This window comes from Thunnus albacares, chromosome 1 (assembly GCF_914725855.1).
Source record: "Thunnus albacares chromosome 1, fThuAlb1.1, whole genome shotgun sequence".
NCBI lineage: Eukaryota > Metazoa > Chordata > Actinopteri > Scombriformes > Scombridae > Thunnus > Thunnus albacares.
The window spans coordinates 38,294,943-38,311,640 of NC_058106.1; the positions used below are offsets into that span (position 1 = coordinate 38,294,943).

Genomic DNA, 16,698 nt, shown 5'->3' on the forward strand with positions numbered 1-16,698 from the left:
CGGTGAGTGCACAACGGCTGTGTTTGATTTGAGACAAAACTACCCTGTAGAAATTTGCGCACTACGCCAGTAAGTATATAATGTACACAGTGTACTACATGAAAGTGTACTAACAGAAGTCTGTGATTTGAGACACAGCTCTGGTCTTTTCCTGGTTCAACACTCTCTGTCAACCTGAGTCTGGAACCCCGTCGTGTTGGTGACTCGGTGAAGAGTCTGTTTCTTCCAGCTGAAGAAGAATTAACTGACCGCCTTCTTGCAGATAGATGTTGTGTGATCAATATGAGGGTCTTTGGTACTTTTCCCAAATAATTAAAACATTTTTTTTTTAAAATTGTACCATTTTATTGGGAACTGACTGTTCCACAATACATTTTTTTCATATGCAAAACATTTTAATATAATAAAATGTAAATTATATTGTAGATTAATCTCATCATTTTATTCTGTTCTGTGTTTTTCAGTGTAATATTCAGTTATTTTATTAATATATAACAGTATTGTTATTATGAACCAACTCTTTATCTGACTGCCGGTGGCAATCTTATATTTCAGTTTGACTCACCGGTGGCGAGGTCATGTCTGTGCCCAAAGCGCTGCAGATGAGTCCAGCTGTTGAGCTCCGAGGTCGTCACCATGTCGGCCCCGCTGTCCGTGGTCACGCAGGTCATGTTGTCCTCGTTCAAACGCCTCCTCAGGCTTTGTGTTATGAGCTCCTCTGTGTGGTCTTGTGGGAAGTGTGTTGTTTGAAGACACGCAGCTTCCAGTCATGAATGCAATAAATGCTCAGACACAAATAAGGCAAGGCAAGTTTATTTGTGTAGCACATTTCAACAACAAGGCAATTCAAAGTGCTTTACATAGAGCATAAAAGGCATCAAGACAGAATATAAAAGCAACACAAGTAAAAAGACATTTGGAAATAAAAAAGAAGCTAAAAGGGAATAAGTCAGATAAAACAAGACAATAAAAGTTACAGTGCAGTGTAAAATATAAACCCTTAATGTGGTTTAATGAAAGGCTGCAAATAGAAAAGTCTTCAGCTGTGATTTAAAAGAACTGAGAGTTGCAGCAGACCTGCAGTTTTCTGGGAGTTTGTTCAGATATGTGGAGCATAAAAACTGAGCACTGCTTCTCCAGGTTTAGTTTTGACTCTGGGGACAGAAAGCAGACCTGATCCCAGACCACCTGAGAGGTCTGGATGGTTCATAACGTAGCAGCAGATCAGAAACCGTTCAGTGTTTTATAAACCAACAGCAATATCTTAAAATCAATTCTTTGACAGACAGGAAGCCAGTGTAAAGATCTGAGAAGTGCAGTTTTATGATCCACTTTCTTGGTCTTAGTGACTCGAGCAGCAGCTTCTGAATCAGCTGCAGCTGTCTGATCGACCTGTGAAGACAGCGTTACAGTAGTCAAGTCTACTGAAAATAAATGCATGGACAAGTTTTTCCAAATCCTGCTGAGACAGAAGTCCTTTAATTCTTGAGATATTCTTCAGATGATAGTGGGCTGACTTTGTAATAAGACTTTGAAGTGCAACTAGACCATAAATCACTTTGTTTAATCACAAAAAAACTAGATGTTTTGAATTTTGAGTTGAATCTTGTCGTGGCATTGGGAGAACAGCTGTGAATAGGGCATGTTGCGGCTGGGTATCTCATACCATGGATCAACTATTTTAAACAGTCATTTAAAGCCCTCATTTTCCGTGTTTTTTATGGGAATCATATCATTGGCCAGGTAGAATATCACTGCATCTGTTGTCCTGTCATACAGTGTGCCTTCGTTAAAGTGGTTTGTTTTAGCCGTGTGGCGTCTGGCTTTGTGAGTGTACTGCTGACATCATGGTGCCATCTGACATGTAACTCTTATCTTTGCAAACTTTGCAAATAACTGTTTGAACCATGTCGGTTTCGGAAAATCCAAATCAGTTCCGCACTACCGATGTCAATTTTTTTCTAGGGACCAAATAAAAAGGGCAAAGATAAGAAATCCAAGACTCTACTGGATGCGTGAATGAGCCACAGAACCACAACTGATATAACGTGCACAGTAGGAAGGCAGATCATGGAGACATTTTAATCGTTCATGATCTAATATCATCATATCTGACAAACAATCCAAAACCCCAGAAATTTTTAATTTAATATCACGTAAGACCGGGACCCAGCCAGTGTCTGGAATTTTCGCTTGAACACTAACAACTACTGTATTGTCCCGAATATTAGACATCCCTGATTAGAAGATGACACCCTCTTTTCATACTTGTCCTGTTGTGAACGTTTCCCTGAAATACTTTTAATCCATGAAGAAGAGAGTTCTCGTCCTTTTCTCTTATAAAAGTGAAACATGAAATAATACCACTAAAGCAGAATGTAAATACAATAAACATCACATCCTCACACTCCCTCCGGTCAGTATTATCTTCTCCAGCTGTCAGCATTTTTCAGACCGTCCTTTTATCATTTTTTATCATTTCAGCTGTGACAGCAGTAAACTCAACTGTTTGACAGATGATTCACTCCTCGCTGTGTTTCTACAGTTAACATGTTTTCTTTCATCATGAATTTATTTCCTCTGCGGGAGAAAAACACTGTTAGTGCTGCTGACAGAGTTCTGGTTCCACTGGGGATTGAACCCAGGACCTTCTGCGTGTAAAGCAGACGTGATGACCACTACACTATGGAACCTGTACTGTGGTATTTTATGATGTAATCTGGATATAGAAGTGCTTCTAGTAGTCTAGTGTTGAAAAGTGGTTTAGGTAGAGTTTTTCTTTTAGTTTATAGGAAGGAAATAAAAAAGAACATTAAAAAAAAACACATCTTGGTTGAATTTGATTGTAGTAGTATGGCAACTGTTTACATTATTAGTTAGTTAGTTATGTTAAGGCAACGTTTAGGTCAGGATTTTATTAGTTGAGGGAAGGAAATAACTTGCACAATTGATTTGAAGTATGGGACGAGATGAAAGAGTTGTGGTTCCACTGGGGTTTGAACCCAGGACCTTCTGCGTGTAAAGCAGACGTGATGACCACTACACTATGGAACCACTGACATGAGTGACTTTCTACAAAAATCACACATTTTTAGGTCACTTCTTGTGAAACATGACAGGCCTACTTTTTTAAATAAGACTATAAATGTCTGTATTTATCAAATAACAAAACCAATTTGTATTCAGCTCAATCCTAAATTTATGTAATAGAGTTCAGGTAACATAGATACTGTAACTCTTCCAATCTGCAGTAGCTTTTTGTTGAGAGAATATGTTAGTTGAGGTTACATCTAGATCAGATTTACCTTAGTTGGTTCCACAACTGACTTCAACCAAATTAAGGTGATTACTGGTTCCACTGGGGATTGAACCCAGGACCTTCTGCGTGTAAAGCAGACGTGATGACCACTACACTATGGAACCACTGTAATGTGATATTTTCAGGTCTAATCTGTGTATAGAAGTACTTCTGACTGTAGTCCAGCAGTCGAAAGTGGTTTAAGTCAATTTATTGTAATTTACAGTAAAGAATATAAAAAGTAACATGAGGGAAGACTGAGAAAGAAGGACTCTACATGTTGGTTGAGTTGCAACATCTTACTTACAACCAGCTGTAGATTTTTGTCAATTTCCTTCTGATGACCATAAAAACAAACATCTGTTGACCACTATTGAACAGAGCAGTCTGTCAACTCCAGTCATGTCAGAGTTCTGGTTCCACTGGGGATTGAACCCAGGACCTTCTGCGTGTAAAGCAGACGTGATGACCACTACACTATGGAACCACTGTACTGTAAACTTTTACAATCTAATCTGGGTATAGAAGTGATTCTGACTGTAGTCTTGTGGTGAAAAGTGGTTTAGGTAGAGTTTTTCTTTTAGTTTATAGGTTTATATAGCTCGACGTTGCGAGGTGTGACGTCACCTCTTGGTTTCATTGGAGCCGGTCTGAAGTCCAGAGTTGCAGTTTTTGGTCGACGCCATCTTTTCAGTTTGGAGTCAGGACCTTCAAATAAGGAGGAGGTGTTGCCTTTCACACTCTGGAAACACGTCCTGCTACCTTGGACCCAAGCTAACGTTAGCTTACTGGGAACATCAAGCGCTGCACACTTGGGATAACGTTAGCTACTTTAGCTAAATTGTGCTAACAGGGCAGGTACCATAATCAAGTGACATTAAACTTAGTGAAATATTGCGACAACAGAACGACTCAGTGTGAGTCCCACAGCCAACTGTCAATCACAGCTGTCAATCAACGCCCACACAGCAGATATCAACGCTACTATAAGTCTTCAAATCTGATTAACGGAGCAATAATTTCCACAATGACCACCAGCACACTTCTTAGAGGACCTGAATTTAGAGATTGAGACCAGAATGACTCGTTGAAAACAATGATCGACTCAGTATTTCTAGGGAGAAGTTGAGGTTTTTTGAACGGGAGTCAGTTGGAGCAGCTAGCGGCCATCGGTGGTACATTAAAGTACTTCAGCCACAAGACGTTGGAGCTGCTGATTGGTGCTGACTGACTCTAACAATCACTGTTAAACAAGCTGGAAGAAACTTGCTAACCTAGCAACATTAAGGCTACAAACACCCATAATGCATCACACCCTGTAGGAGCTGCTGTCCATTCAAAAAGATCTGATGTTGTGAACATATAATTATATTTTTCAAATGCAATTTCCAGAATAAATTATTGTCTTATATTCTGACCAATCTGGTAATTAATTAGCATTTAAACAACTAATCAGCAGCTATAATAATAATAATAATAATCAGATTCTGTAAAGTCTGTGATGTCTCAAAGCGTCCAGATCATCTTCAGCTTGATTCATATTCATTTTTTTTTTTTTTTTACCTTGTAGCTTAAACAGCGATCATATCTGAGCCTGAAATCTGATGATAGTGCTGCACTGAGTTATCGTATGATAAGACTGAGGATTAGTAGCGGTGGTCACTCTGCGTCTCAAAATGCAAGGGGACGTTTTTAATAAAATTGCACCGGCTCAGCAAACCCGCAGGAACAACTGTGTGTGTGTGTGTGTGTGTTGGAGGGAAAAAAGAGAGTTTGTGTTGTGCACTCCATGTATTTCCCTACAGGAGCCGAGGTTTGCACGCAGCGCTGCAGCCGTAACAGATGAAGATGGATTAGCGTCTCTGTCTGACTGTCTTAGGGAAGCAGAAACGGGACGGAGAAGCGCCGACACTCGCAGCGGAAACACATTACTCCACCCTGCCAAGGTCCCCAGATGAAAGGTTCAGCGATTTTGTTGGCTGGTTATCAAAACCAAGACACAGCAGTTTCCTCTCTTCTGCCTCTTTCACCCTCTTCTGCCTCCCCCCTCCTCCTCCTCCTCTTCTTCTTCTTCAGGGAGAGGAGGCTGCTGACTCAGCCGAGGAGCTGCCGCATTTCTTTTGTTTGAAGACATTTCATGTCTCAATGTTTGGGTGAGGAGTGGATGACTGTAGCTGTGACCCAAATTCAGGGGTCGCCTTATTTCAACGACTGAATGACAGACAGTCTACAGAGGATTTACCGTAACATCATCATCCTCAAGCCTCACTGAGAACTAAGAGCACAGTAGAGGAGACTTTTAGACCACTGAGCTGTGATGATGCAGTTTAACAGATGATGTGAATATGATACAAGTTTATATTTTCATTTATTCATTTGACATATAAATGAGGGACAATCCAGCAGCACGAGGCTGCAGGTGCATGAAGTCACATCAGTGCAGTGTTGCCTGATGGGACTGACAGAAAGTAGTCTTATCAAAAACTGGATTTCAAACAACTGACATAAATATGAACCCATTTTTGGGTCTATTTTAGTCGTCAGTAGAAGATAAATAAGGAGTTTTTATCTGTAAATCATGCAAAGATATTCCAGCAGAGCCCCAGAATATAAATATAGCCTGGAAAAAGTGCAGAGTATGTGTCCTTTAAAGATTTCCCCTCATACGAACAGATGTTACGAGTGTTCAATCACAAGATTCTGACAGCAGAATGACTGGAACAGGAAAAATGTTTCAACTCGGTTGTAATAAAGTGAAATGACATCTGGTTTCAACAGCTGTCAGTAAATGTGTGTTGAGTCGATGCTGCTTTCATATCATATGTGATGGATGATGGAAAGATTCCCATGACTTGTGAACGTTCAGTGTGGTGGCAGAGTTCGTGGTGTAAAGATTAAAACACTGTTTATGCAATGTATTAATGTAACAGGGTCAACTATGCAGCATATGTATTATAATTACACAAAATTTGTAAATAGTTAAATCCTGACGTGCTACTCCTCCAGGGTCAACAGGTGGAACATTTAAGGCTCAGTTCATTGAACCCCTACGTTCACTTTTGTGGGTGCCCCCCTCTATAAATGATGTCCCCCGCCTTTACCTCTCCCCTTTTGTTGTCATACTTCATGGGAGAGGAGCCTGAGTTAGCGTCACAATTGACTGGATGATAGTTTCTGTCCATTTACTTCTGTCAGTTGCCGGAATAAACGGTGGCCCCCAACGAAACCCTCGCCTAAGCCTCTTCCTTACGACACAACGCAAGAGTCAAACTGCTACATTAATAAACCGAGCAGTTTGACGGCCGAGACTATTAAAACTGTCCTGCTCTCGTGATCAACTTAACTTTATTTTAATGCAACTGAATTCAGGTTTTAGTTGTTCTCATTTACATACTGGGTTACGTTGACCAGCTGCTGCTGCAGATGAAATCTATTAATAATCGTGGGAGATTTGTGTGATTTTTAGAGATTACACTGCTTTAGAAAAACAGACTTGGAGCATAAAAACACTTGAGGGGGTACCGTGGTCTCTAGAAGTCATAAATTGAAGCATATTTGTTCCGTGAGATGACGAGTGACCAACCAAACCAAACACATGCCGACTCTCTGACTGGCCTCCATTACCTCCATCCTGCAGATGAGTCTTCGTTACTCCAGTTGATGTAATGTGATGACCACCTGAACAGAAACAAGAGCACCTGAATCCAGGATTAGTTGTCAGGCTACAAGGGATTCTGGGATACTGAGGACCAAAAGATATACAAGTTTTTGCAGCTAAATTTTTGCAAAAGTAGACTGAATTTTGGCTTTTGACGATCTCACAATGACATTCAGCAGCTGAAGCGTGAAGTGTGGATGTAACTTGGCCTCTTTTGTGTGTGTGTGTGTGTGTGTGTGTGTGTGTGTGCGTGCGCTGGGTATTATGCCTGTCACAGTTGAGTGCTCTCAGGGATCAGTCAGTCTGACAGATCATTAACCTGACTGAGACAGAGCAACGGCCGTCCAACCAACCAAAGGTCAGAGAAAGGTCAGATTCATATACAGAGCGTCTTATCTGACTGATACGAACCACGCCATCTTTTATCACCCAACCCCCCCCCCACTCCCCCTCCTCCCCCAACAAACACACACAACTTTCTTCTTCTTCTTCTCTTGTTTAACATCCCTCATGGCCCTCTGGGATGCAGGAGACTAAATGTCAGAAAAGTGGGCTTTTGACAGGAGGTCACCAGTTCACATCTTGACACCAGAGGGGAAGACGGTTTAAAGAACAGACGTTTGTGTAATCGTCTCCTTTAACCATTTACACCCAGATCAATGCAATTGCGCCAATAAGCAGATTCCTCATAACTCAATCAAATCCGAGTTCCAAAACCTCTCTCTCTCTTTCTTAAAGGATCATTCTGGTGATTTTCTATATTTTTCTTATTGTCAACAAATCTTATATGCAGCCAAACCAACAATAAACTCATCCTACTCTATTGTGTGTGTATCCAGAATCTGATACATCTTATTCCTCTGTGCTGTAGACCTCTGTTGTTGTCCAAAAACTATTTAAAAAATGTCAGCGAGCCACAGCGCTGCACTGGGTGACATGTTCCTTCATCCATCATACTTTTTTTCATCATCATCAAGAGCACAAAAAAAAGGGTGAACGTATAGAATCCCAAACCCCTGAAGAGAGAAAGCTTCCAGTGAACCAAACAGCACATTTTATGAGGATGGACAAGAAATGCTATCAGAAACAGAAACAGACGTCAATGAAGACGACCTTGGGCCAACACTGAGAGAAGAGTTCTCTTTCTTTATCTTTTGTATAACGCGTAACCCACTGGATGTTCTACTTAAAGTACTCCAACAACAGCCCCATGAGGAGCTCCCTCCACCACCAGAACTCTCTTTAACACAGGCAGGAAATTCAACATCAAAGCAGTAGAAGATGTGAAGACCATAACATACAGCATGGCCGACCAATTCTCTCTACACCCTAATAAATATCCCCATAATCAATACAAGACTTACAATCAATTAATGATTCCCTCGATATCGATGGCTAACCTCTTTTCAGGTCAAACAAATCACTCTGGACAATTCTGTGCTCCATCAGTTTGACATCAAAGTGCATTTTCACTTCCAGCTGACTGGACAACAATCAACATAGTCCAGTTAATGAAAGGACTTCATCTCAGTGTGTCAGTTTTCAACCCAGAAGAAAACGTTGGCATTGAACGTTTCTGCAAACCACAGAAACGTTGAATATATACGTTTCAACACGTGTATTACGTATCATATCAACATATCTACAAATGTAGCATATTAACATTTCTACCCGTTCAATAATGATGCTTTATGGTGTGACAACGTTGTGGTTAAGGTCGGGTTAGGTTTAGGCACAAAGACCACTTGGTTAGGGTTAGGGGAAAGATCATGGTTTGGGTTAAAATAAAAAATAAAATAAAAACGGCCGATGTCTCACTAAAAAGGCTGTTTTTCTCGCCAGAAAAACAGCTGCAAATGTCCTGACGTCTCGCTAAAAACACCCACTTTTTTCGGTTGAAACGGGAAGCGGACATCGGTTTCGGTTTCGAGGTGGTCTCGAACCGTGTTCTCTGCTGATTTCCAACTTGCTTCCAACAAACTTACTATCCATCCACCTGCCCCTCCTCCTCCTCTTCCTATATAGGAAAGATCAACTCATATAGATCCCATGTGAACTACGTCACTTTAGAAATGTTGAGATGATGTGTATTTCACGTGTTGAAACGTAGACTTTCAACGTTTCTGTGGTTTGCAGAAACATACAGTGCCAATGTTTTATTCTGGCGACCAGGCTGTAGTTTGAAAAGTAATGCATCCAGTGGTGACAGATCATAGTCATGTGGATTTTTTTTTTCTTGTATTGCAGTTGATTTGCATGATGAGACATCAGAACGTAACTAAAAATATCTTCTGTAAATATATTTGTAATCAGTACATGCAGCAGTGTTGAGAAAAGCCATCAGATTAGAGAAGGTACATTTGCAGCAATTTATTGCAGAATAATCCACCCACCACCCCCCACAGGGACCCTGTATAAACACTTTACAGTTTGCTTCAATTTAATTATTAATGCCTGATTGAATGGTTGTTTGTACACATCCATTTTTACATCACCACGCTGTAATTACACCTTTATTTTACACAGAGGTCATTAAGTTGTTTGAAGCCTTTGGGCAGTGGATGCTGCTTAAGTTGGAAATGATGCAAGCCAACTTCAGTAATGCCATTAGGAGGGCGGTGGACTTGCTGGAGGCCAGACAACTGGCGTCCCAGGAGGACACTGGTGACATGCTGCAGGAGCTGTGCCAAACTGTGGAGTTCGACTCGGAGAGCTTGTGCCTCCAGATTCAGTCGCTGTTCTTTCAAGAAGAGAACAGTGAGTGCAGTGACATTTCTTTCCTGGTATTTTGACAAATGACACAGCACAGTAACACAACTTTTGATTTCTACAGATTCAGTACCACAGTCTGCGAGCTGGAGTGAGTCTGGTTGATGGTGTGAGGAGGGAGCATCTCAGTCTGGGGGGGAAATACAGCTTTAAGGGGTGAAAGGGAAAGACTGTCAATAAATGAAGCCATGTTAAATAAGAATTTGTCAAGTAATTTTGACACGAACATATCAGTGTCTGCTTGTAAAACATTTTCAGATAGTATAATAGCAATGACTAAGACTATGGTACCATAAAATAGGTTTCACTGGGTTGAATTCACAATATTTCAGAGATTGGTGTTAAATCACATGGTACCATCTCTATATTCAAATGGTTCCTGTGGTCATCTGAGGGCATTTAACCTTTTACTTGGTACGTTCCAACAGCCAGGTTGTCTTTTCTTCAATTCCTATTCCAACTTATCCTAAAACCAACCATAACCCTTAATTTGTCTCGGTGCTGCTGAAGATAATGGCCACAAGCCACTTCAGTAGAAATTGCAGCATAATGGTACCATCGCAATTTACTTTGTAATGAAATACAAGACAGACAATTTCAACTACTTGTCATTCTGGACAAAGGACAATGTCACCACATTCACTGCAAACTACATAATAAAAGAGCAGAACTGCCAAGGCCTAGCTTCAAACAGAGAGAAGAGGTCCTGGGTTGTTTCTTACCATTTGTGTCTGATCTTAATGGTAAGTGGCTTTCAGACTGGCTCCACCATTACTTCTGGTGCTACTTCTTCCTCTCTTGTTAGACTGAGGGCAGACTGGACGCTACAATGACTCACTATCACCCGTCAGGTACAACGTATAACGAGACAGTACAGGCCGAAGCTAACTGGTTAGCATGCTAACTTCAGTAGATATCTGTGCAACACAGTACATATAGGTCTTTGACATAACGTCAAAACTGTTGACTTAACGTTCTGTTGATAATTTTAGTTAATTTTGAAATTAAAATGACTCAGTATTCTGACTTACATGTGCGTTACCTATCTGTATACAGACATACCTTAAGAGGGCATAACCTATAATATAATATGATGATGACTTCTGTTGGCTAAGTAAACTAGCTAATCAGCGTTAGCTAACGTTAGCAGGTTAACATTAATCTGCGTTCACGATAACAATATTCCTTTCTTCAATTCTATAATTATCATCTTTTATAGGGATTCTGATTTGAAGGTGCCGTCTTTTTCATTTGTGTAGATGCCAACACGTGTGCCCGGTGGTGAGTGCGGTTGGCATGGTGAAGAGGAGGAGGAGGAAGTCATATCAGAGGACCCAGAAGATTAGCGACCCAGCCTCATCCCCCTCTGTTCATTTTGCACCAAGCTCTGCTTATGAGAGCCGACACTTTATACAGCTTGTAACAATAATAACAATAATAATAATACTAATAAAGAACGTCTAGAGGACTTTTCACAAATGTCATCTCGCAGTAAAATCCCCGTAACATAATGGGAACCCGACACAATGATGTTCAGCAGCTGTTCGGAGAGGCCCTTTAGGCCCTTTAGCAAACATGCTGGAGACGTTTTTTTTGTTTGTTTTGTTGTTGCACCTGAAAACAAATAGAAAATGCTTGATCCAGACTTGACTGCTGCTGTTACTGAAGAACGGCATTAACATCAGTCTGAATGGGTTCACTCCATCTGTTCTTCTGATATCACGTCATCCTCTAATGATGAAGCTTTATTATCATGTAGAAGCATTTTTATCATACTGGGAATCGCGGTTAGAACTATGATCTCTGATGAAAATGCACCCCATCAAAGTGTTTGACGTTCCTGAGATTTTAGGAGATTTAATAACTTTGAATGTGAGACGTGTTCAAAGATGTATAAGAATCTCTGCTTGGAATAATAATGTGTCTGTTATGGGGTTTTTTTTTTTCACAAATAAGCTCAATTGTCTTATTAAAAACCTTTAAATGACTTGGCAAATGGCAAACAGTCTCTCATTAAAAGTCTGCTGAACTAGCTATTAGCAGTTCCAGTTTACTATCAATGGATTACTCTGATAGTTAAACACTGGTCGTCCCTGTATTTCACCAGGATGCATGATTGAATTTCACTGTGCCACTTTCTGGTTTGTCTGGACACTTGAACTCACATTTCCAATATGAACTATTAACAGATTTTTGTCATGAAGAAAAAAAAACATCCCGAATATTCTGGATGCTGTGAATCAAAAAGACATAAAAACCAGGACTCTGAGTCAGTTTGCTTAACTGTGCTGTATGATAAAAGCTTCCAGGAGATTTTCCACAGGAATGTTGTAGTTAACAGTGACATCTTCTTGTTGCTTAGTAACCGCTCCCCTGATGGCTGCCCCGCTGCTCAGTTTGAAAAGATCAGGGTCAAGGTTAGCAGCTGTGGCTTCACCTACCTGGATTGTTATTAAAGACCTTGTCCCTCCGCTGACGTGACGAACATCACCTGACCTGGCACTGAACCCCCGGGGACACGCAGAGAAAATCAGCAGCAGCAGAGCTCAAACAATAGATGACACTGAGGACAGAGTTTTCAAGAAATAATTTACCAGAAATTGTTCAGTGAAGTTTTGAAACAAGTGGACAAATGGAGGGAAACGGGGGGGGGGGGCTGCCAGTTATTGTGAAACCGCAATAGTTTGAAAAATGTCCCGTTGGATCGAAAACCCGTTAGTTCAACGGTCCGTTATCCCGAAAACAAACGCCCAGAGCTCCTAACATACACACTCTGGAGCTGCTGTAATTCAGTGACTGCCGGCCGTGATACTTTCCAGACTCTGTGAACATATTGCTCAATTTAACAGATCTGGGTTCCCCAACACACAGATACCGATATTTTCAGCTGATATTTCAGTTGATATTTAACTTTAACAGCTCTTCTGTGAACTATTAGCTCACATTACACATCTTACTTTAGTTTATTTGCTTAAAGTTTAATAAACTTAACCTAAACTTAAACTTTAAATGTGTAACATTACTGTTTGACATTCTGAAACACGACCAGTTCACGCAATTGTTATACCATGATTTCATTAAATCAGTGTTCTGCTTTGTGAAACATGATGCCGAATTTATTAGAAGAACTGAGTGAATGGTGAAAAGTCTGTTTGATAAATGACTGACGACGATGCAGCAACTCAAACGTCGTTTGGCCGACAGTCACTTGTGTACTAACGATTGATTTGAAAAATGTAATTATCATTGTGATGTTAATAGTGTCGTGTTATGAAATACCTTTATTAAAGTAAGAGTCCTGCATTCAAAACTTATGTAACACTAAATATTTTCACCAGTTAACTGTGGTTAAATAACAGCAGAAAGTCTTCAACTGTTTCCTGCTGTAGGAAGAAAACCTTTGTTAACATACTGTAAAATATAGCTGAGTTTACTGCTAAACAGAAGATCATTTATGATTTCTTATGACTCATAAACAGACACTAAACTCATTGTAAGATAATACTCATCACTCATCTGCCTTTTTTAACTGCTGATTTATTACTTTGGAGTTGTACTGAGTGAAACATCTTTTGTACTTAATATATCTTAGCGTATTTTGACGTGCTTGTTAAAATACAGTGATATTGTATGATGACAACACTGTGGTTAAGGTCTGGTTAGGTTTAGGGAAAGCTCATGGTTTGGGTTCAAAATACACTTAGATATTAATGGCAATAAAACTCCAGGGAGAGTATTTGCAGAATGGTATTTTGTTTTCGGGATAACGGGCTATCGGACTAATGGTAAGTTTTTCGGACTACTGGGATTTTGGAATAATGGGCTGTCGGACCAATGGAAAGGCACCAGGGAAATACTGTTGACAGAGTGATTATTTAACAAATTGTAGAAATCACAGCAGTATTTCATAAACTGGCTTCACTTTTTTTAAATCAATAATGCCTTCAGGTTGTTAAATAAAGCTGTGAAAAGGATGTAGTTTATTCTCTATCGGGACACTTTGAATCACTGAGTTTCATGAATATAGATACAGTCAGTAAAAGCAATAAATGATTCACAGAAAGAATTTAAAAAAAAAAAACAGTGAGAATACAGTGAAGAAGAATATATAAATGTGAACCATGGAATTAAATTAGAAAAAAAACAAAGATTAAGAATGACAATTGTATGAAAATTATAGCAGGTTTACAAAACTAAGTTTAAAAATGTATCGTTACTTAACTAGTTTAAAGTATAGCTGCAACAATTAGTCGTTAATCAACAGAAAATTCATCAGTAACGTTTTAAAAACCATTTCACAACCATTTTTCAAGCAAAAATGCCAAATATTTGATGGATTCAAATAACTGGGTGCTTTTTCTTGTCGTACATCGTAAATTAAATATTTTGTGTTTTTTTGGGTTGCTGCTTGCACAAAACAAGACATTTGATGCCAACACCTTTTACACAGGTATTTTCTTTTGTTTTTTTTACACCAAACAGTTTTGTGCAATCCTGCTCTAAAGCTCTGCTCTATTTCATTCAGTACTAGTTTCTGTTGAGGTTCTGCAGTTTACAGTCTAGGAGGCAGAAAACATGCTAATCTCAGTGCTGCTAGTATGTAAACACATTAGTACTGACTGCTGAGGTAGCTGACTTCACTTGAACTTGTCTTATCAGAGAAAATTTCCATAATGACAAACATGTTGTGTAAAAAAAAAAAAGCAAAACAGACGTGACAAACCAATTTCACCATATAAAGCAAATATCACAGAGATCTATGGATATCAGTAGAAAGTAAATGGAGATCACCTATGTGTAGTCAAGGGGCTTTAATTGATTGTAGTGTAATACACCTGTATCTGTGAGTGAGTACTGTGGCAAACTCACACCATGGAAACAAAGGAACGCAGCAAGCAACTCTGCAAAAAAAGGCGATTGAAAAGCACAAATCAGGCGATGGAGACAAGAACAAGTCACTCAACATCCCGCGGAGGACAGTTAGATCACTCATAAAGAAATGGAAAGTTTATGGCCTGGCTATAAATCTGACAGAGCAGGCAATCCTCAAAATATGTGTGAGTGTGCAAGAAGGAGCAGAGTGAGGGAGGCCACCAAGAGACCTACGACAACTATGAGAAAACTGTAATCGGAAATCGGAAATTAATAAATATACCTGAAGAGACAGTGTGCGAGTGGTTTCAATTTTTATTCAACCTCCAAGTTCCAAGCTCCAGAGGTGGAGATTTTCATTCTGTCTATTTATACTGCCTTGATTTCGGGAGGAGCTGTATGAAGTTCAGTGCAACAGTATGTCAACTACGTTAATTTGTGCTAGCTAACGTTAGCTAAAACATTCACAAAGTTGTAACAGGCTGAGTTCATATTTGGCGCTAGATCAGTCTGCACATCATTTTAACTTTTTTATTTTTAAAAAATTACATCGATATTATATGAGTACAGCTGTTTATTAAAATAACTTTACACATTAGATAATCAAATAGACAGATATACCCACCGAGCAGGAGCAGTCGGCATTTGTGATCCTTGAACATAGAAAAACCTGCCAATTCTGGTCACTAGATGTTGCACTACGCATGTCTTAATCTCAGTTCAACTCAACTTTATTTATGTAGCACCTTTCATACACACATGCAACCCAAAGTGCTTAAAATTATGATAAAACAATAAAATGTTGAAAATAAATTAATAAAATACAATACAATAAATATCAAGGATACAAAATAATAAAAAACCCAACGATTAGAACTTGAAAACTAAGGCTATAACATTACTCCAAATTAAAAGCCAGGTTACAAAGATGTCTTTTAATTTCCTTTTAAAAATACAGAAAGATCTTGTCATTTTAATATCCATACGCAGTGTGTTGCACAGTTTAGAGGCATAAAAACAGAAAGTATTATTATTATATGTTTTAATTTACTTTGTTATATTAATTTTAAAATTGAATAAGTGGCACATTCCAGCTTAATAAAGAAATTATATTAAATGTTTCATTATTTATTATATTTCATTATTCAAAGTAATTATTAATAATTTAGTTAGCTTATAGGCCAAATTAATTAACTGTGTGTGTGTGTTATTTTAAAAGATATAACATGCAGTCATAGGTCCATAAATCAAGAGGTAAATTCCTGCACCATTTCCTGAAAAATTCCGATTGGCATGGCCCAGAGTTGACCCACCTTGAAAAAGTAGCTCCATCCCCCCCCCCCACTCCCGCACCACCCCCCAACCTCCACTCCCAACTCTCAACCTAAACTGGTCCAGGTCTTAATGGCCATTTGGTCCAAATGCAGCCACATGTGCTGATTCTCAGCCGGAATCAGCCGACATCCATAAACCCAAAACGTAGCCAAACGTGGCTACTTGGAAATTAAAAAAACTCTCAACAACAACCCACATTAGTTTTCCTGCTAAAGTCTCCTTCTTATCTAACTTAGAAACATAAACACAAGTCTTGTCCTGCGGTTTAGCTTGTTGAACGAGCCACCAAACAAATATTCACTGGAGAAAAGCGCACCGCTAACGATGCCCTCAGTTAGCTAGCTGGATAGCTAATTAGCTGCTCAGCTGCAGCACGTTAAACAGCAGTAAACATACCAGGTTTTTTACTTTTTTTTTTTTTTAAGAACAGGGACATTTTACAGACTAAAAACTGGGCCATACTCTCTGCTGGACCAACTTTATGACTGTTTTTAAATATTTGTTTGGCACTTCTGTACTGCAGTTTTCTTACCAGCAGTTACCTCCATACATACACCAGTACCAATATCTCTGCAGTGGACTAACATCAGGTAATTTCTAGCTCTAATGCTTCAAAGAAAATACCTGAAAAACCACCAAATGAGTTGATATAATGAATAAGTCACTGTCATGATGGGAGGTTCTGGAGGCTTGAGTTTCTGTCCTGATAAGAGAGGTGAAAACATTCCTGCAGCAGGAGAAGTAATTAAAAAACTTTTTAGTTAAC

The 16,698-nt window shown here is 39.3% G+C and overlaps 1 long non-coding RNA gene and 4 other non-coding genes across 5 annotated transcripts; all 5 read right to left on the reverse strand.

Annotated features, from left to right (window-relative positions):
• Nucleotides 1–2,620: 2,620 nt before the first annotated feature.
• On the reverse strand, nt 2,621–2,693 carry trnav-uac. The gene has a single exon. It is a non-coding gene; the product is annotated as a tRNA-Val (tRNA).
• A 288-nt stretch (nt 2,694–2,981) lies between these two features.
• trnav-uac lies at nt 2,982–3,054 on the reverse strand. Its single transcript has one exon. It is a non-coding gene; the product is annotated as a tRNA-Val (tRNA).
• A 296-nt stretch (nt 3,055–3,350) lies between these two features.
• On the reverse strand, nt 3,351–3,423 carry trnav-uac. The gene has a single exon. It is a non-coding gene; the product is annotated as a tRNA-Val (tRNA).
• A 289-nt stretch (nt 3,424–3,712) lies between these two features.
• On the reverse strand, nt 3,713–3,785 carry trnav-uac. Its single transcript has one exon. It is a non-coding gene; the product is annotated as a tRNA-Val (tRNA).
• A 5,922-nt stretch (nt 3,786–9,707) lies between these two features.
• LOC122987717 lies at nt 9,708–15,349 on the reverse strand. The gene is made up of 3 exons (XR_006404571.1): nt 15,223–15,349; nt 12,167–12,288; nt 9,708–9,872 (listed from the first exon to the last, which is right to left on the reverse strand). It is a non-coding gene; the product is annotated as an uncharacterized LOC122987717 (long non-coding RNA).
• Nucleotides 15,350–16,698: the final 1,349 nt, after the last annotated feature.